Source organism: Polyodon spathula, chromosome 2, assembly GCF_017654505.1.
Source record: "Polyodon spathula isolate WHYD16114869_AA chromosome 2, ASM1765450v1, whole genome shotgun sequence".
Classification (NCBI taxonomy): domain Eukaryota; kingdom Metazoa; phylum Chordata; class Actinopteri; order Acipenseriformes; family Polyodontidae; genus Polyodon; species Polyodon spathula.
In genome coordinates this window covers 98956061-98972976 of record NC_054535.1, presented here as the reverse complement: position 1 = coordinate 98972976, position 16916 = coordinate 98956061, and the positions used below count along the sequence as shown (strand labels likewise).

At 42.8% G+C, this 16916-nt stretch overlaps 1 pseudogene; it reads right to left on the bottom strand.

Moving 5' to 3' along the window:
* Positions 1 to 1344: 1344 nt before the first annotated feature.
* On the bottom strand, positions 1345 to 5646 carry LOC121327301 (annotated as a pseudogene).
* Between the last annotated feature and the right edge of the window lie 11270 nt (positions 5647 to 16916).

Here is a 16916-nt window from a genome sequence, read left to right as displayed (position 1 = left end):
GCCATTCCAATGTTGCTTTGGCCTTGTGCTTGGGATCATTGTCCTGCTGAAAAGTGAATTTCCTCCCAAGCTTCAGTTTTTTAGCAGACTGAAGCAGATTCTCTTGCAGTATTTTCATGTATTTTGCTCCATCCATTCTTTCTTCAATTGTAACAAGATGCCCAGTCCCTGCTGATGAGAAGTATCCCCACAGCATGATGTTGCCACCACCATACTTCACTGTAGGAATGGTGTGTCTTGAGGCATGGGCAGTGTTAGGTTTGCGCCACACACAGAGCTTTTTGGCCAAAACTCAAAGCGCTATCTTGGTCTCATCTGACCACAAAACCTTTTCCCACATCGCAGCTGGGTCACTCTCATGCTTTCTGGCAAACTCCAGACGTGCTTTCAGATGGTACTTTTTGAGTAACGGCTTCTTTCTTGCCACCCTCCCATACAGGCCAGTGTTATGCAGAGCTCTTGATATGGTTGAGTGGTGAACCAGTACTCCACTCCCAGCCACTGAACTCTGTAGCTCCTTCAAAGTGATTGTTGGCCTCTCTGTGGCTTCTCTCACAAGTCTCCTTCTTGTTTGAGCGCTGAGTTTTGAGGGACAGCCTTTTCTTGGCAGTGCTTGGGTGGTGTGATACAGCTTCCACTTCTTGATTATTGATCCAACTGTGCTCACTGGGATATCCAAACACTTGGATATTATTTTGTACCCTTTCCCTAATCTATGCATTTGTATTACTTTATCTCTAACTTCTGTAGAATGCTCTTTGGTTTTCATTTTCCTTCAGATTCACAGCCTTACCAATGATCCTTCAACAGTGGGGTTTTTATCCAGAAAATGTGACAGCAACTTTAATGGTTCACAGGTGGAGGCCAATGGTAAGGTAATTGTGTCCTCGTTAGGGCAATTTCTTTCATCGGTGCAAACTGGGAGCTTCCACAGCACAGGGGTTGAACACTTATGCAAGCAAGATATTTCAGTTTTTTATTTTTCTTTAAAATATTTCCCAACATAAAACCAATGTCACCTTACAATAATTGATTCTGAGTTTCAGTTCCATTTGTAATTCAGTAGTATGAGAGAATTGGCCAGGGGTCTGAATACTTTTGCAAGCCACTGTCGTCTTCTTCGCATTCTTTCCCACTTATGTGGGAGTCTGCTGGTTTGCACAGATTTTTCCACTTCGTACGGTCTGCGGCGTCTCGGCTGGTAACTTTTGCAAGGCGCATGTCGCCTTTCAGCCGATCCAGCCAGCACGTAAATGGTCGTCCATGGGGCCGGCGGCCTTCCACATTCAATTGGAGGGCGGGCTCTGCCATTGATGTGTCATTGCTGCGGCACACGTGTCCATACTATCGTAGACACGATTCCCTCATTTTTTCAGTGATTGGGGCGACTTTGAGTGTTTTTCGCACCTCTTCATTCATGACATGGTTTAGTCTTGTCAAGCCAAGGGTCCATCGTAGTATCTTCATTTCCATCATATGGAGTGCCTGTTCATGTTTCTTTGTCGTTGGCCAGCATTCAGTTCCGTATAGGGCCACTGGTCTGACCACTGAGCGGTAGACTTTGGATTTTTGGCGCAAAGGGGTCTTCTTGTTGCACAGTACTCCAGTGACCTGCCGCCATTTCATCCAAGCGGCACTGACTCGCGTCTTGGAGGGTAGTGCAGTCGGAGTTGACACATGAGCCTAGGTACGATCGTGCGATTGTGCCATCGGTTTGTTCACCACATTCCAGATACTCCGTCTTCTTGATGTTCAGTTTCATCCCGAATCGTTCAAGGCACATCTTCCACTCCTGTACTTGCTGTTTGAGGCCGTGGTGCATTTCACTTGCTATCATAACATCGTCGGCATACAATAGCGTCCATGGATGTCTCGTTTGGATATCTTTGGTCACCGTATCCATGCAAAGTATGAAGAGCAGAGGAGACAAGGCTAAGCCTTGGTGGATGCCAACATTGATCGGGAAGGTGTCTGAGGTTCCAGATGCGCAACATACTGAGCTAGTGGCCTTTTGGTACAGGAGCTTCGTCCAGCTGACATAGGCTTCGGGGACGTGGTGCTGTCGCAGCGCCAGCCAGATGAGATGGTGTGGTACCCTGTCGAATGCCTTTTCCAGATCGAGAAATGCCATGTGGATCGTTTTCCTCTTCTTGTGGTGCCTTTCCATCAGTAGGCGGGCTGCGTGTATGGCGTCTATTGTTCCGCAGTTTTTCACAAAGCCGCATTGGTTTGGCGAGATATCGACGATGGTTCTTAGTCGTGCGTCCAGTATACGCTCAAAAATCTTCATTGTGTGGCACAGCAGCCGGATTGGCCTGTAATTGGAGCAGTCATTAACGTCGCCTTTGCCTTTCCAAATTGGCACTGTGATGCTGGTTTGCCACGTTTCCGGGGGTGCCTTTTCCTCGATGATCTTGTTGAAGAGGTCCGGGAGCCATGCTGCTCGTTGTGCTCCAAGGAGCTTCCATACTTCAGCTGGGATGTTGTCTGGGCCAGTTACTTTGCCACTTTTCATCTTGTTGATGGCAGTGGTTACTTCTGCGATTGTGATGGTGACTACTGGGCCGGAGATGGTATCGCCTGCTGGTAGTGGAGGATGCGGGAATTCCTCGTTGCATATTTTCTCGAAGTAGTCCTTCCAGCGCCGGATGATGTCTTTTGGCTTCTCAAGTATCTGCCCATTTTCATCTTTGATGTTGATGACGTGTCCTGGGTCTTGTGTGGCGCGGTCGCGTGCACCCCACCAGGTGTATCCAGTTGGTCATAGAGGTCCTGGTAGTGCGCCACCTTTGCAGTCACCACAGTCACCTTTGCGGTGGATTTCAGTGCGCGGTATCGTACAAGATCGTCTGGGCATTTTGTCTTCCACCAGATCTTGTAGGCATCCTTTTTTGTCTTGGTTGCATGCTGCACATCGTCATTCCACCACCAGGTCAGTTTGTCAATAAAACGGCGGTTTAGTTATGTGGTTCCCAGGGTGGTTGCGGCGCATGTCTTGACGTGTTCAGCCAGGTCGTTCCAATCTTTGCAGACTGTTGATCTTGGATTGGGTACCTATGGTCCTAGTGCCGCCTTCACGACAGCTCGATGTTCTGGTAATTTTCACCATTTTATGCATTCAATCTTGGTGGTTGGTCGTGCCGGGGTTCGCACTAGGCGGACTTTGGCATCCAACACCAGTAGCCGATGTTGTGGGGCGATGCTGTCGTACGGGATCACTTTGGTATCGGTGACCATTTTGAGGTCTCGTCGTCTTACCATTCAATAGTCGATCTGAGATGTTCGACCGCCGCTGTAGTAGGTGATAAGGTGTGATTCTCGCTTCTTGAAGAAGGTGTTGGTGATGGTCAGATCCCAGGCTTCCATGTGCTGTAGGATCAGGGTGCCGCCTTCATTACGGTTGCCGTGTCCTTGTCCGCCGTGGTTACAATCGAAATTATCCTTTGCTTGGCCAACATGCCCATTGAGGTCTCCACCAATGAAAAGAATTTCGCTGTCATCAATGGCTTGGACGTGCGTTTCGAGGTCGTGCCAAAATTTCTCTTTCTCCTTGTCTGGGCAGCCAACCTGCAGTGCATAGCATGACACAACACGTAGTGTGCTGGTTCCCATGCTGATTTTGGTGGACATGAGGCGGTCAGTGATTCGGGCTACTTCGGTGATGCTGTCGCGGATCCACTGGCTTACGACCACACCGACACCATTTTGTGCCATCTACTTGCCGTGGTAGATCAGCTTATAGCCTTCTCCAATTTCTCTTGATTTTGCACCGGCCCATTTGGTCTCTTGAACGCAGGCAATGTCCACTTTTCGCTCCTTCAGGGAATTAGCCAGATCTCGGCTTCGGCCCGTCATTGTTCCGATGTTGATGGTCGCCAGTCGGATCGTTTTTGGCTGTTGTTGTTGTTGTTGATGATGATGATGCCACTGTGTCATATATATATACACACACACACACACACACACACACACTTTTAACAAATGTATTTTTATAATTATATGTGCATGGACTAAAATTTGGTGTATTAAAAAGATTTACTTGTTATGTCAGGCATAATTTAATGATGGAATTCCATTAGCTATACATCACACCCTTAGCCATTCATAAAGGAGACTTTTGGAATATGTATTCCGCAATTTAAAATGGTAGTTTTTATTTGTAATTATGCTCCACAGGAATTCTATGTCTTATTTTGCTACCTGTATCTGCTAAACTGATAAATTGTGATGCAGCCAAGGGCACCGGGGACTTTTTGTAAAAGTGCAGGAACCAAGATCTGGTGTTGTGCCAAATAGTGTCGCACAATTGTAATAATAAAGGGATAATGTGCAAAGTATTGTATAACTGTATTGATTTGATATTTTAATTGTTTTACATTCTTTGTTTTTGTAAGATCAGAGAACATTGTACTGCTAGTGCGCGTACTAGTGTTGCGGTGAAGAATACTGTCTCCGTTTAATTTTGAATGTGTGAAATCATGTGCTGAGGATGCAAAAATAATTCTGACATTCTTTTAGAAATAAATGAAAATATTATTTCAAACAAACTACTCACATATGCAGAGTATAATCGCAAATAAACATTGTGTGCCAGAGGTTCTGTGTCGTGCCAAATTCTGCACCTCACTGAATGTAGCATTAGTTTGACATATGCACATGCATCAGTGTTTCGTTGAATGTTGTCTGTGTGATTACTTATGATATTCATTTATTCATCACCATGGTTTGAATGTGAACTTTCAGTATTATAAACAAAATGTACTTTTAGACATCAAAACAATATAAAAAACGGTAATTTCCTCACATTGCATTTCATTTTACAAGTACTCTGGAACTATTTCCAGAATATGCCAGGGAGCTGTAGGAGCGGCTTGACTTAGTGTAGTTTTGCTCGGGACCAGCTGCAGGCTGTTGCCAGAAGCAGCACTATGACAGTCGAGTGAGGAGCCACTTCAGCGCTGAGGAGTTTAGGTTTACGACGTGGTTGTCCCAAACTGGATAGTGGTTGGCTGGAGTCCTGTCAGGTTCTGCATTGGTTTGGGGAAGTGATTTACAGGGTGCTGCTGCCCCCCTGGACCACAAGGTGGTACTCCACCATGACCACCTTGCCACTTACAATGGCAGCGACCGCTGGGGCACTGAAGCCCCCAACCTCTCCTCAATTGGGGAGACGCCAGCAGTTGGAACCTGTGGCCCACAGCCGGCAGGACTATTCTCCACCACTGGTTCATCCAGGACACTTTCCCCAGCTGGCCACACCCTGGCCATAGCGCTGCAGTAGACCGCCCCCCTCAGAATGAGGGTTCTGTGTAATGGCGGGTCCGGGCGGAATGGTTGTGCGTAGCCAGGGTTTCCCCTCTGGGGCTGTTGTGGGGGACACCAAGCCTTTGCAGAGCGAGGCATGCAACTCTTGTCACCCTGCAAGCCTGCTAGTTCGTGCCAGTGGGAATAAGGACCACCAATCAAGGGCATGCATGCAAGCCCCAATGTAAGTGAATGGTGGGGTGCATAAGATGCACAGGAGTAGGGGACCAGTGCATGCCGGTGTTTGGTAGGACAGGTGGTGCAAGATGAGTACACATGTAAACAGGGCAAATCTGTATTGTGTGGGCTGGAGATGGTGAGAAGAGGAGAAGGGAAAGTCATCGTTATTGCAGATTGTGTTATAATTACTATTTACAATTGCACTTTCATTTGTATGTGTTTTATTCTTTTAATAAACTATTACAGGGACATGGCAATTAAGAATTTGTAGTGGTGGGTGTCTTGTCTGTGGTCTTACTTTGTCGGATACTAGCTATACTCTTCAAACATAAGAAAGTTTATAAACGAGAGGAGGCCATTTGGCCCACCTTGCTCATTTGGTTGTTAGTAGTTTATTGTCCCCAGAATCTCATCAAGCAGCTTCTTGAAGGCTCCCAGGGTGTCAGCTTCAACAACATTACTGGGAAGTTCGTTCCAGACTCCCACAATTCTCTGTGTAAAAAACTGCCTCCTATTTTCTGTTCTGAATGCCCCTTTGTCTAATCTCCATTTGTGACCCCTGGTCCTTGTTTGTTTTTTCAGGTCGAAAAAGTCCCTTGCTTCATGTGACGGAAAGGAGTTCTGGTGATGAATCTTCCTCCCAACCTGTGAGGGCGCTAAAGAACGAGAGGAGAAGTATCTGGAAGGGCTGGCCTGACAGTTCGTTTCCGGGTCAGGGAAGTGGGTCAGCCTGGAGGGAAGCGCGACTCTGTTGTAAGACCGTATTGATTTGAAAGGTAAATGAGAGGCAGCTGCAAGTAATAAGGCAGCTGCAGCCGTTTACCTAGATATCATGCAGGATTACATACAGGGGCCAGGGTAACACTGATCTTCTCCTTCGTTTGGGTTAAACGATTGGAGAGAGAGAAGGACTGAGAGAGGAGCTCTCAGAGTGGATTGTGCTCGTGTTTTGTATTGTTGTGTCTGTCCGTGTAACTGTCTGTTTTTGTATTCAACACTAGACATTTAACGCACGTCTCCGGAGCTGTCGAAAGGAGAGCACTATCCGGAGCACCACTGCACTGAGCACCTGCACGTTTTCGATCACCCAGGACTGGTGACCGTACCGCTGTTTTTGTTCAGGACTGTGCCCTTGGTTTCATTATCCCCGTGCTTTACACATTGTTGTGTATTGCCGGGGATTTATTATTTTTGACGGTTGCCAGACCTGGAAAAGAACAATAAAGCACTTATTCACTGAATCACTGTTGTCTGTTCATCACTCCTGCACCGCATCACCGCGACATCTGTTCTCCTTACCAACCACTTTGCCACAGTTCAACATTGTCAATACCTTTTAGAATTTTGAATGCTTGAATTAGGTCTCCGCGAAGTCTTCTTTGTTCAAGACTGAATAGATTCAATTCTTTTAGCCTGTGCATATTACATGCCTTTTAAACCCAGAATAATTCTGGTCACTCCTCTTTGCACTCTTTCTAAAGCAGCAATATCCTTTTTGTAGTGAGGTGACCAGAACTGAACACAATATTCAAGACGAGGTCTTACTAATGCATTGTAAAGTTTTAACATTACTTCCCTTGATTTAAATTCAACACTTTTCACTGTATATCTGAGCATTTTGTTGGCCTTTTTTATAGCTTTTTATACCCCACATTGTAAATATGAAAACATTTCTGAATCAACATAAACTCCTAGGTCTTTTTCCTAGATTCCTTCTTCAATTTTGGTATCTCCCATATGATATTTATAATCAACATTGTTATTGGGTTTAGTCTTCATTTTATCCACAGATAAGAGAGGGCAATTCTGAATTCTAGTTGACCTTACAGTTCCTGCTGCTTCAATGTTTCTTTTGTGTAGCTCATCTAAGAGAGGCAGTGAGGTAAAGCAGTTGTCAAAAGAAAGTCTGTAGGCTAGATCAGGTAAAGGGTCAATAAGCTAAAGAACAGCAGAGCTTACCAGACCCAATAGGATCATAGAAAGATCTTCCAGCCTAGGGATCAAAGAAAACGATAACCAGTGTATTTGTAAAGTTTTTTAAGAATTTTGCTGAGTGGTTCTGAGGATGTAGTCTTCCTTATTTCAGCCAATCAGAGACCAGAATTCATACAAAAATAAGTAAACATGACCAGGATTATTAAATTCTAAAGACTTAGATAATGTCCCTACCCAGTTTCTGGTGAATTAGTGTTCATCGGTTCATTCCTGGTAGAAAATGACCAATTTGTCAGTTAATGCCATGAGATGTATTGGAGTGGCATTAAAGTAGGCAGAATTATTATTATATTCCTTGAAACATAATGTTGTGTTGGCATTATAGTCTAATATTAGAAATTAGCAAAACAAAAAAAGCTGGTTTGGTACCGATTGCTGAAGTATTAGAGTGTTCATGTTTATCTGCAACGATGTGTGGACGGTGTGTGAATGGTGTGTGAATGGTGTATGAATGGTGTGTGAATGCTGTGTGAATGGTGTGTGAATGGTGTGTGAATGTTGTGTGGACGGTGTGTGAATGCTGTGTGGACGGTGTGTGAATGCTGTGTGGACGGTGTGTGAATGCTGTGTGGATGGAGTGTGAATATATATATATATACTTTTTTACTTACTTTTTGCTGCCTTTGGTGGCACTTGGCGTTACACAGGACTCCTGGCTGAAGCCTTAAGCGAAGGGGACACTAGTCTACATGTTGCTAGAAATTGTGAAATTTAATCACAACAGATTAGAAAGCGGAGGAAAACAGGTTGGAAAAACACACAATAAATACCAGTAGACAACGATAATCCAGTGAAGTGGCTTCTCTCACAAGTCTCCTTCTTGTTTGAGCGTTGAGTTTTGAGGGATGGCCTTTTCTTGGCAGTGCATCACACCACCCAGGCACTGCCAAGAAAAGGCTGTCCCTCAAAACTCAGTGCTCAAACAAGAAGGAGACTTGTGAGAGAAGCCACAGAGAGGCGAACAATCACTTTGAAGGAGCTACAGAGTTCAATGGCTGGGAGTGGAGTAATGGTGCACCAGTCAACCATATCAAGAGCTCTGCATAACACTGGCCTGTATGGGAAGGTGGCAAGAAAGAAGCCGTTACTCAAAAAGTACCATCTGAAAGCACGTCTGGAGTTTGCCAGAAAGCATGAGAGTGACCCAGCTGCTATGTGGGAAAAGGTTTTGTGGTCAGATAAGACCAAGATAGAGCTTTTTGGCCAAAAAGTCAAAGTGCTATGTGTGGCGCAAACCTGACACTGCCCATGCCTCAAGACACACCATCCCTACAGGGAAGTATGGTGGTGGCAGCATCATGCTGTGGGGATGTTTCTCATCAGCAGGGACTGGGTATCTTGTTACAATTGAAGGAAGAATGGATGCAGCAAAATACAGGAAAATACTGCAAGAAAATCTGCTTCAGTCCGCTAAAAAACTGAAGCTTGGGAGGAAATTCACCTTTCAGCAGGACAATGATCCCAAGCACAAGGACAAAGCAACTTTGGAGTGGCTCAAGAACAAAAAGGTGAATGTCCTACAGTGGCCCAGTCAGTCCTGATCTCAATCCCACTGAGAATCTGTGGCACTGTTTGAAAATTGCGGTCCACAAGCGTCGTCCAACCAACCTGAACAACCTGGAGCAAATCTGCCAAGAAGAATGGGCCAAAATCACTCTGACACTTTGTGCAAAGCTGGTACATACTTACCCCAAAAGACTTAAAACTGTTATTGCAGCAAAAGGTGGCTCTACCAGATATTAATGTGTGAGGATTGAATATTTATGCAAGCAAGATATTTCAGTTTTTTATTTTTCTTAAAAATATTTCCCAACATAAAACCAATGTCACCTTACAATAATTGATTTTGAGTTTAAGTGTTTTAAAATAAAATATCGAACAGAATGAAATTTCAATGCACCATTTGTAATTCAGTAATATGAGAGAATTGGTCAGGGGTCTGAATATTTTTGCAAGGCACTGTATATATAAAACAAGCAATTATATTAGTGTCATCGTATATAATGGCACAAAAAATTGCTAAAGCAAAATAATAATGCCGTGTGACATTGAAATTGTAAAGGAAACGTTTGGCGAGCAGAAGGCCAAATTACTTGCAAAAATACCAATGTGAAATGATACTGATGACACGACAGATCACGTTTATGTCAGATGACAGGCGTGTGTGCTTGGAGAAGATACCTCCACGTCTTGACAGAATTGTTACTCAGCACCAGCAACAAGTTTCACATTGAGTAAGTAAAACTAAAATAATAATGTGTGTGTGTGTGTGTGTGTGTGTGTGTGTGTGTGTGTGTGTGTGTGTGTGAGTGTGTGTGCAAAAAGGTTGAGAACCCTGACCTACAGGACAGCCTAATCTAAACATGAAGGGAGACAACTCAATCATATATTAATACAGGGAAAAAAACAAACAATGAATCAAGAGCAACAGATATCAAGACAGGTAAAGTGTGTTGCTGTGAACAAGATTAATATATATATATATATATATATATATATATATATATATATATATATATATATATATATACACACACACACACACTCACTACTCACTGTGTATAGTGCTGGTGGTCACCATAGCATTTTAAATATTAAGGATTCACTGTTATTTGCTGCTTGGTGTTTTTTTTTTTTTTTGTAACGTTTGTGGCACTGTAATAAATAACGTGTATGTGAACATAAGAATGAAACGGGCTGTATATCCAGAAAAACTAAAAAAAAAAAATGAGTGCCGAAAGCATGCTAGGTTTTTTGGGCCACTAGAGGTTAGTGTTGTATAGGCTATACAAGAGGTAACAGAATAACAAGCTTAATGGTTAAATCAGGTGTGTTCAAATGTATTCATTTTTTTAAAAATGATCAAATTTAGACGCCATATTTAAGAGTCTCTGGGAGGTTTGCCTCTGTGAAGAGTAGCGGAAGCAGACATGTGTGTGAGACCGCTGAAGTGAATAAGAGTTCAATGATCAGACCACAACATGGTCTCATTTGAAGTGTTTTTTAAAACCCCAAAAGTAATGACTAAAGCTAAGGTTTACAATTTTAGAAAAGCAAACTATGAAGGTATGAAACAGAGACTAACAAAAGTAGATTGGAGTAAAATAGAGAAAACACCCACAGAAGAAGGATGGTTGTTCTTCAAAAATGTAGTACTAGAGGCGCAAAACAATTACATCCCTAAAGTAGACAAATCTAAATGTAAAACTAAATTGCCAAAATGGTTTAATAGATCAATTAAAAAAAATATTCAGCAAAAAAAGGCACTTTACAGAGCATTAAAAAAGGACCAAAAAGAAAGTACGCAGAAAGAGAACACGGAACTGCAAACGCAAGTCAAAAAGGAAGTTAGAAAGGCCAAGAGAGAAATAGAAATGAACATTGCTAAGGGAGCTAAAACCAATTCCAAAATGTTTTTTCCAATATTACAACAGCAAGAGAACATTCAAAGAGGAGATTAAATGTTTAAGAGATACAAATGGCAAAATCGTAGATGAAGAAAAAAAATAGCAAATATATTAAATGATTACTTTTCATAAGTTTTTACAAAGGAAGATACTGACAACATGCCCCACATGTCATCCAGGTCCAATCCAGTTTTAAATAACTTTAGCATAACTGAGGCAGAAGTGTTAAAGGGACTAGGAGCTCTTAAAATAAACAAATCCCCTGGGCCGGATGAGATCCTCCCAGTAGTACTCAAAGAAATGAAAGAAGTAATTTACAAACCGCTAACCAAGATCATGCAGCAGTCTCTTGACACAGGGGTTGTACCGACAGACTGGAAAATTGCAAACTTAATACCGATCCACAAAAAGGGAAACAAAACTGAACCAGGTAACTACAGACCAGTAAGCCTGACTTCTATTATATGCAAACTTATGGAAACTATAATAAGATCCAAAATGGAAAATTACCTATATGGTAACAGGGTCCTGGGAGACAGTCAACATGATTTTAGGAAAGGGAGATCGTGTCTAACTAACTTGCTTGATTTTTTTGATTAGATAAAGGGGCATTCAGAACAGAAAATAGGAGGCACTTTTTTACACAGAGAATCGTGAGGGTCTGGAATCAACTCCCCAGTAATGTTGTTGAAGCTGACACCCTGGGATCCTTCAAGAAGCTGCTTGATGAGATTCTGGGATCAATAAGCTACTAACAACCAAACGAGCAAGATAGGCCAAATGACCTCCTCTCATTTGTAAACTTTCTTATGTTCTTATGATAACTGAAGGGGGTGGAGACTTATCCAATTACGATCTTTCAGTTTTGTATTTTTAATATATATATTTTTTTCTCTTTCCCTTTAACAGTGTGGAGTATGGTGTGTAGATAAGTGGAAAAAAAATCCTCATTTAAATGCATGAAACTCTGAGGCCCTGACACAGCAAAATGTGAAAAGAGTTCAAGGTGGTGTAGACTTTCTATAGGCAGTGTATATATTTATATAGTACTGGGACAACACAGGATTTTCATGTAATGGATTTTCATGGATTTTGAAAATTAGTGAAATTATTTTGTTTATTCCCTAAATAAATAGTACATAGTGACACCGCATTTCAGAGGTCATGTTTACGGGTGTTATGCACGCAGAGCATTTTAATAAAACACACAAAAAAAAACAACAGCAGTGTATTTCTAAAACACAAATATAAAAGACCACAAATCCTCTTTTCATACCTAGCCAATGATTTCATTTATATTATGAACTAGTTTTATGCAATGCAATGTATAAAAATGGTTCCACTGCTCCCTGCAAACTAAAAAAAACAAAAAAAACAAAAAACAGCCTAGGTCTCAGTGTCCCATATAGCACACGCCCCTGGTATTAGTGACTCTAATCAGTGTCAGGACATCTGTTGACACTGTCAGGCAAGAATTTGGACAAGTAAAACACATGCTCAAAAGTCATGGTTTAAAGACCATGGGTGAGGCCTGCTGGGTTTTTATTGAGAACTGTTCCTGCTTTTGCAAAACTTGCAGCAATTGCAATTATGATACCTGTATCTTGTGTACCGGCAGAACAGGGTTTTAACCGAATGTCAGAACAGAGTGCAGACCAGCAAACATTGTTGTTTACGTGAGGATCATCTAAAACAGCGGTTCCCAAACACGTACCCCCTTCCAGACCTATCAACTCTCTGTGTACCGCTGGCAAACAGGTTTATATTTTAATGTTATTTTTAATATATGGTTTTATAATACAGATTTATACACGTACACAATAATACATATAAATAACTATAGTAACATAATTAGTGCTTCTGATTTTAACCAATAAAACACCACAGACACAAAAAAAAATGCAAACGGTGTATAGTAAACACTGGAAAAACACTGGAAATGGTTACTCAAGTCACGTTGACTTCATCACCATTTTCACACTTAAAAAACTAAAACCTATGTTAGTGGTTAAAAAGTTTATTGATATTGGTGGTGGGAAAGGTATTGGTTCAGGATCCACTCCCGGAGCCTGTACCTTTAAAAACTGAAGGGGGATCAATTAAGGGTGGGACTATAAAAGTGAAACAGCCAGTAGTGAAGGGCGAGCGTGCAGGCAAGCGAAAGGAAAGTACATATTTTTGTTTGAAAAAAATATGAGTTGCACACACTGCCAAAGAAGAAGCATTTGTGTGTGTGTGTTTTGACGACTGAAGTAAAGTGCATATTGAAGATTATACGCTGCTGAAGGCAACGTGTGCAGCAAAGTAATCCTTTGCGCTGCACAGTATGTTTATGTTTTACAGCTCCTCCATGTGTGCTGCTGACTGCCAGGGGGGAGAAGACAGCCCTTGAGAAGGCTACAGGGGATGCAGGAGCAGTGTGTTGCACCTCAAGGCTGGGCTATAAGCCCCATAGGTTAAGTGCTCATGTTTGCTGGAAAAGCATATTTGTGTTTGACTGGGGTTGTAGCCAAACAGAGGTGTAACCATTTTTGAAAGCTGACTGTGTATGGAACCTGCAGTAAGGGCCCTGCTTTGTCTTTATGTTCAAGCATAGACGGTGACACCAGGGGGAGCTGCACCAGCCAGCTGTGACAACAGGAAGTAGAGCCTTTTAGAAGTGGATAAGTGGACCCCTGGAGAAAAAGCCAGCCAACCAGCCAGCAGACAGGGCTGTGAAAAATCCAGTCCTGCACACCAACACATAACACACAACACAGAACGTATAAAGTATAAATGGTTGAAAGGGAATTTTCTTACTTTTCCATTGACTCAGCTGCAACAACATATCTTGTAATCCCAATCTATACACTCACCACTCACCATATTATAATGCAGTTTAAAGTTCTTATTCATGTATTCCTCATACACGGGGAAACTGGAAAGGGGCAATAAATATGCTGACACAGTCTTCACATTATATACCTGTCTGCATGCATCTTCCCAAACAATAACTGTGAGTGAACAGCTTTTTGATTTGGTATGAAAACATTGCTTTGGACAAACAAACCATTAACTCTTACCAGGTGCCTTGCTGTTTGACACTAAAATGGTAATTAGTTTTATGAAGATGATTCTGGGACCATACAAAGCTCACTGCTATATAAGAGAGAAAATTAGGAATGCTGTTGCAAAGGGATCTTTGTGTGTGATGTCACAAATGACCAAAGTATTAATTGTTTTATTCACTGGTGGTTTTATTGTACACTGTTTTAGTTTCACTAATTATTTTACACTGTGTGCTTTAATTATTTATTATACCCAAAGGGAGGACCCAATAATAAGGGGTTAAATTATATGTTTTATGTACCCAAAGGAAGACCCCAATAAGGAGTTTCATGTATGTGTTTTTATCCTTTAATTATTTTACCACTCATGGTGCAAAGACAGTTCTCCTTGAACAAATACAGCTCAGTTGCATAGTTTAAGGGGAATGTTATATCAGATTGAATGTTTTTTAAACACGAACTAAAATGGAAAAGTGAAAATGATATGTATCATTAATATGTCCTGATATTAAAACAATGAAACAGTGACTGGTTTCATTTTTAATGTACAACTAAAGTAATGGAATTAGAAATTTAAAAAATGCATCTGTGAATGAAACATTTGTGTCCTGACCGATATTTGTAAGGGCGGAGATGACAGCACTTGGTTTGTAACCTCACACAAGCTCCTCTCACAGGGATGCTTTTAAGCATTCTTTAGCTGTCAGCCATAACTGATCTTTAAAACAAAAGTTATAAAACAAATGATTATTTGCTGAACACATATTGTAGCTTTGCATGGAATTGAAGGCAGACTAATACCAGGTTTTTCAGGTTCTCGAATTCTGCAATTTATTAAGCTGGGACTCTACACTGGACATTGTAAGCATGCTGCTTTACCAGTCACTGGTACAAATACTGCTGTGCAGCATAGTGCTACTTAGTCTGTGACAAATAATACAAATACACAAAACAAACTCCAAAAACACATTGCTACAGTGCAGTCTCTGGTTTCTCTCTTGTAGTCCCGCTTCTCTTCTGTGCTCTTTCTTTCAATATCACCAGCAGCCCGCTACATATCCCTGCAACAAGTGCACGCCCTCACTGCACCAGCCACCAACCCCAAGCAGGCATGGCATCCCACTCTCGATCCTCTGATGGATGCAACATCTCGTCCCTTGGTTTTGCCAACAACGTTGCAACTTGGTACCACTCGCACTGCAAGCCGAGCCCCTGATTGGTGGTGATATTAACTACGAGTTAGTGCTTAATATTTTGTAACAGACTGTGGTAGCCCCATTTGATTTTTTCTTCTTTTGTAATTTCTCTGTTTTTGTAATACTGTGATTTTGGCAGATGAGCCATCATTTTCCATTGCAGTTGCACGCACTTTCTGAAAACAAAAACAGGATTGGGTTCAGTCATCAATGTGTCGGTCCCAATAATAACTCGCAAATCACTGAGAATACTTCTTGCCATGAAGACTTGTATGGGGTAAAATAGCTTTCTCTATGAACTGTCATATGGTTAGCCTACTGTATAATGTAAACAGCATATGTGCATATTTTTCTTCATGATAAATCGAGAATTAATTTGCAAATCATGAACCTGAAATTCGCATTTGCTTTTGTAACAGGGCGAAATGTTTCAGGCAGCAACATAATTAAACACAAAAAAAACTATATTTTACTTGACAGTAAGAGCTGACAATCCTGAAAAATACGGAAAATTGTCAGGTAATGCTACCACTGCGCCCTTAGCTGACCCATGTTCTGACAAGGCTTTCCAGTACACACTGTTTAACTGGTACAGTACGTGGGTTCACTTCCTAAGAACCTCTCCAACAGTGCTTCAGCCACCATCTCTGCTTCCTGGTTGGGCAGGGCATATGCCTCCAGCCATTTTGTAAAATAGTCAAGGGTGACCTGGACGAACGGGTTCCCCCAGTCAGAGCGGGGCACTGTCCCCAAGATGTCGACCCGACCCTCTCCATCGGTGCCCCAACAAGAAACTGTTAGAGTGGAGCTGGCGACCGATCGGCGGGTCCCTTTTGAGCAGTGCATTCATCACACCACCACCAGTAATCCTCCACTTCTTTCCAACAGCGTCCACAATAGAACCCTTGCCAGACTCAATGCAGGGCTTTTGTTGCTTCAAAATGTCCGCTTCTGGGGGTGCCATGGTGTGCCTTCAGCACGATGTCCCGCAACCCGTTTGAGACCACCACCTGCCACCTTACTTCTCCTGTGGTTGGCTCTCTCCACAAAAGATGTCATTCTGGACTTTGAGTTCAGCCCACTGGGACCACAGTGTCTTTGTGGCCATTAATTGCGAGGCCACCTCTCACGGGGGTTGCCGCTGGTCCACCACCCATTGCAGCACCAGCCTTGGGTCTGTCCTCTTCCTGCCGACACCTCCACTCTTCAGCCCCCACCATGGTCAGTTCCCTGCTAGCAGCTGTTCCCGCCCTCATCTGGACCTTCTCCTGGCTTTGCTGCCTATCGGGATCTGCTCCGGTCCCAGCCAACATCAGCGCTCACTCTCTCTCGTTGAGGTCATTCGGCAGTAGGTACAGTTGTCCTCGGTGTAGGGCTCACTGAAGGTCAGGATGGTAAAGATGAGGCCGCGCAAGTAGTGCTTGAAGTGCAGGACCAATGCTACCACTGCCAGTAGCTCCTGTCAGGTCACACAGTATCTTTTCAGCCACCACCCGCTCACTCTCAGGTCCAGACTGGGCCAGCAGAGTTCCGATTCCCTCATTACTCTCATCTGTCTAGGAGGAACAGCAGGTCTGGGTCCAGGGGAGAGAGTACCGGGGCTTTACCAGACCGTCCGTCTGCCACGCCTTGTTCCATATAAAAGGCTCTCCTTTCTTCAGTAATTAATGAACTGGCGATAGTGTGGTGCCAACCCTAAGAATCCGCGGAGCTGGGCTTTGGTCACTGGTTGTTGGCACACTCTCTGATGGCCGCCACCTTGTCGGACTCTGTGCCCAGTCCTTCTA